The following is a 5,593-nucleotide window of genomic DNA, read 5'->3' as shown; positions in this document are numbered from 1 at the left end:
TACGAGATATGTATAGGATAATAAAAATCACATTTGATTTAGACAAAATTGCAAACCCACTTTTCACTAATTTTGCTATCCTAGGCATACGTTTGTCGTTGGTATGTATTAAGCTGTTTTATTTGTTGCTGTAAACTGTAACCATATTTTCACAAGTGGAACCAAACCAAATAATGGATGTATCATTTATACAATTTCAAGTAAGTTAAGTATTTGCGTAAGAGAACCTGAACCATACCTTAGATACTCTATACAGACCGGGGTTTGGTGTGCGTGCGTTCCCGTAAATAAGTGGTTCGGTTAAAGAGACTGATAGAATTAAGTACACGGTTTTACAAATATACACATATATAGTGGGGTCGATTCCTTCGACTAAAAAATCTTCAAGGCGATGTCCCAGGATGTTTGCAGTCGAATGAGTGACTCAAGTAAAAAGTAAAAAGTTTTGTAATTACGAAACTTAAATCTTCTAACTGTGGCAGATTTAATAGTGATCTTATGCATGGATATTTGCAATCTATTTTCACTTTCGTATTTCTAATTCATTACATGATGATTCATATGGAAACCAGAAAATCATAAAGATTTTCTCACCAGAGAAATGACATATACAATCCTGATTTATGGATTCTTCGATAATATTTTAATGCTTACTTGAAAACACAATATATCCGGAAACATTCTCCTCAGTGGTAATAAACATCGTTAAGGAAAAGTGTTTTCTAAAATGAATGACATTGATAATCTGTGGTCAAATATAATTTTTATGAAGTAACTTTAAATGTAAATCCAGATGGTTGCGTATTTTACAAAATGTCTAACTGTGGAAAATAGCATTTCTTTTCACAATCGTCTTCATGTAGATATGGACTGGAATATTGTATGAAATATATGAAGATGCTGAGATATCTAGGTTCCCCACTACTTGATAAGTGTATGAACAGATAATATACATATAAATATTACCAAGAATATTCTTTTGACAACTGATAGCGACCAATTACACAGAAGATGTAACATTTCTTTTGTTAGAATTGAACTCAGAAGCTATAGTCTAGAACACATTGTCAAAATGAATCCAGGATTTATTTCAAACAAACGCTTTAAATCTCTACACATACTTTGATGACTAAAAGCCATCTGCACGCTTTCCACTCAGAGAGCAGACTATCCTATAATGTAATCCAAATGGCTTCATTGTATGCCTGTGTGTATTTATAATCATTAATCACTGTCAACTTCAAATATGGTCACTGATTTGGGAGATATGGTTGAAGGTAGATGATATGTAAAACACAGATATCATAAGTGAGCTTGAATGCATAGCAGCTAACGGTATATGAGGCGTTCTTTGTTTTCAGGAGATTCTCTGCTTTATTGAGCACAAAATGTGCATCTGTTGTTGAACAGTCTAAATAACGAGAGGTAAAGTTGCTATAGAGAGAATAGTATGCAGCAGAAATACAAAAACACACTCAAACGAACACACTGCAGGCGTAAACATTTGTAGGTCTCCAAACAAAACTATATTTTCATATATCTTGTTCAACATTATTTTTCCTCATTAACATATAAATGCAACACTAGTTAAAGAGAATTCATTAAATTTACATAATAGTCGCATACAAGAATATTATCTTATATAGATGCACATTCACAATATACACACACACACACAAATATATATATGAATATATGTGAATTTATGTAAATTTATGTATCTATATATATATATATATATATATATGTATATATATATATATATACATAAATTCACATGTATGTATACGTATATGTATATATATATATATATATAAGTATGTGTATGCATATATATATATATATATAGATAGATAGATAAATAGACAGATATCGATATATAGTGATATATATATAATTATATATATATATATATATATATATATATATATGTATGTATATATGTATGTATATATATATATATGTTATATATATACGTACATAATCGACTGGAATCGATTCAACACAAGCAGGCAATTCTTGTGCAATTGACCTGCTGAATTGAATATCTGATTGGTGTTCAATAGGAATGAATAATACAATGTGTTTGGTGCGGAGCCTTAATACTTGTTTTCGAACTGTAATGAGCGGAATTACAATATAGGTTACTATGCAATTGGTCATGGTATTGAAAGAGAGGTTGCGTATATATATATATATATATATATATATATATATACCCACCGAACTATACACTATCAAATGAATGCAATTTGGCTTTTAGCACGGCTAAATGAACAATATATCAAATGACTAATATATTATTCTGTTGACATAAGGAGTTTGTTTTTCCTGCTTATTTAATGGTGCTATGTTTATGACTACTTTGCTTCTTAGTAGTAAACGAAGGACAACGACACGTATTTTAGAGGTGCCATGTGATATATTATATAACACTATAAATAGAATTTCTGTTTTATCGATTATCTCTTTGGTCGACAGGATTTTAGCATTGGGCCCAAAACATCATTCGATTTTTCATCATTTAATCATGGGTTTTATTTATGAATGAACTGCGATATATTAAAGTCATTTTCTGCCGTTTTCCTTATGGCTTTCACACCTAACATCGATGGTAACCTTCGTCAATCAATCCCAAACAAGTTTTTGACTTTATCAGACCTGCACCATGCTCTCTACACCTTGCTCTTTAATTTATGGTTGATGCGGTGTCCATTTCCCATGTAATAGTGTTTCTTTTAACACCTACTAGATGATTTGGTAGTGTGTGTATAATCAGTTATCATGTAAGTTTCTTTATCCCCAGGTTCATTTTTCACAGAGCTGTGCTGCTGTTCTTGTCCAGCCAGATACACAAGAGAAAATTGTTAACTCATCTATTTCTGCAGCGTCACAGTATGTTACCTCAAAAATAGAACTGTTCTAACTATTTAAATATTTTTAGTTGAATATTTTCAGCGTTTGTACAGTGGGATAGGAATCTAAATGACCGAATACAATTGCTCTGCAGAACATATTTCTGCTACTCAAATATGGAAAGGTCTCTAATTTCCCCGCTGCAGGAGTACTGATAAATGAATCTATTTCTAAACCTTGATATATAAAACCCATCTTCATACACTGTTTGACCTGTTGGCATATGAAAGAAAAGTTTTTCTCTAATAGTTTCATGCTAAATAAATTTGTCCATTCATCTTCAGTTACGTAAGGCGGTGAGCTTTCGCCCGTCCTTACTAGTTCAAATGCCACCGAGGTTGACTTTGCCTCTGAACCTCCTCCCAGGGTCGATAACTTGAGTACCAGTTGAACACTGATGTCGATATAATCGACTTAACCGCTTCCACAAAATTGTTGGCCTTGTGCTAATATTTGGAAACAATCTTTCGTTTAAGTTCGTAATTATTGTAATAGTTACGGCAACCACAGACTAAATTGTTAGACAGTTTTACACTAACAACCTCGATGTGTAGGGGCAAGTATATTCCATCTTAGTGACCATTACCCCTACAATGATGAATACCATCTTAGCATATTCAGCGCAGGTTCTGTTTTTAAAGAAGCATGTCTTTCAGTTTCTTGTTTCAGCCATGTGACTGTGGCCATACTGGAGCACCGCCTTTGATCGAGCAAATCACCCCCAGGACTTATTCTTTGTAAGCCTAGTACTTATTATATCGGGCTCTTTTGCCGAACCACTAAGTTACGGCGACGTAAACACATCATCATCTGTTGTCAAGTGATATTTGGCGGGGACAAACAAAGACACACAAACATACACACACACACACACACACACACACACACACACACACATATATATATATATATATATATATATATATATATACAAATCCACTCACAAGGCTTTGGTCGGCCCGAGGCTATACTAGAAGACACTTGCCCAAGGTGCCACGCTGCGGGACTGAACCCGGAACCATGTGGTTCGTAAGCAAGCTATTTACCACACAGTCTCTCCTACGCCTATATATATATATATAATTTGTTCATTCGGCTTCTTTTGACATGTAGAATTTTAGTAAATTCCTCTTTAGAGCTATGTGAATGGTGGCTTTGTAAGTAAATGTGTCGCTGTGATATTATTTCAGTGGCGATGCATATTGAACAATAATTAATTGGATGAATAATATGGGGAGGTCTCGAATAATCTGTCACTAGAGAATACTCCTCAGATTATGGAAACAGAAACCTACCTAACCAAAACATCTATAACGAACGACCGGGGAAGAGGGCAGGGATCATCTTCTCATTCGTAGGATCAGTTATTGATATGTGGCTAGAACAAATGAGGTTTCAGGTGAGAATTCAAGTAATCCAACTTATGATTGCTATGCCATATCCACACTTTCGGGATACATGTTTTCTATTTATAAATATAATCATAATATAATGGGATAAAAATCTCTTCACAGCATATCAACGGAGCTGCGTCTGTTGCTGTCTTCCAGTGCCTTCACTTTCAGTAGAACGAACATAAAATCAATTGTAGTAGCTATTTATGTTTATTTACGGAGCTTTATGGGGAGAACCAGAGATTAATAAACCGTAGATATCATATTTAGGCGAAACATTATGAGTAACCAACACATATAATCAAGCACCTCAGGTATTGACAATAAAACGAAAATGAATAAATAAATAAATTGTACACTTGCGCTAAAAATCTTCCTGCTGCTAGGGCGTTAATGGATTTCTACAGACATTGCTTTTGGTGGGGCAATGACGTCACATGGAGACTCGTCTGTTTGAATGTATGTGAGTGCGCCTCTGCGTATGCGTGTGTGTGTGTGCATTAGCGGGCGTGTGTTTGTATGTGTATTTGTGTGTGTGTGTGTCATATTTAAAGTTGACTGTATTATGCTTCTATTTTAGTTATACTGGAAATATATATTCTAAATTCCCTTTATATATATATATATATATATAATGCGCTTGGCTTAGATTTCCCTTGGCGGGCTGCCCATATCGGAGCAATCTCAAGATTAATCAGCCGAAATTGCTAAGATGATCTGGTTCTTGACTGATGACTGAGGGCTTCGAATGTCCCGTCCTGTGGTTCTTGTGTCGTCGCTGTGGTGTTTCATGTTCTTGTCCATGTCTGTAATTATTTTTACTGTTTACCTATATAATCGGCGGCTACGTATCCACAATTGTCCTTATACGATAAGTATATTTTTTCTCTAGCATTGATACGACTCTTAATCTGTCTCTTTCTCTCTCTCTCTCTCCTCCCTTATTCCCCTTCCTTTCTTCCCCCCCCCCATCCGTCTTCCCCCCCTTCTACGTTTCTCTATCTCTCTCACCTCCAGCCCCCTCGATCTGTCTCTTTCTTCTCCTCCCTCGTCCACCTTCTCTCTCTTTTCATCTGTCCCTTTCTCCTGTCTTTTGTTCTCACGTGACCGCTAGCCGCTGTTGAGCGCTCTTTTCGTTCCAGCAGCCGCCGAAGCAACACGTATTTGTTCGTCTCCCTGCGGCCATTAGGCACAACTTCACAAGCCAGCCCCATACTCAACTCGTCCTGTCGAAAGACCTTGTCTTACGTCCTGGTTTCGTTTTGTTTTTTATTTTTACCGTT

The sequence above is a fragment of the Octopus sinensis genome, linkage group LG17 (assembly GCF_006345805.1).
Source record: "Octopus sinensis linkage group LG17, ASM634580v1, whole genome shotgun sequence".
Lineage (NCBI taxonomy): Eukaryota > Metazoa > Mollusca > Cephalopoda > Octopoda > Octopodidae > Octopus > Octopus sinensis.
Note: the sequence above shows the minus strand (reverse complement) of the source record.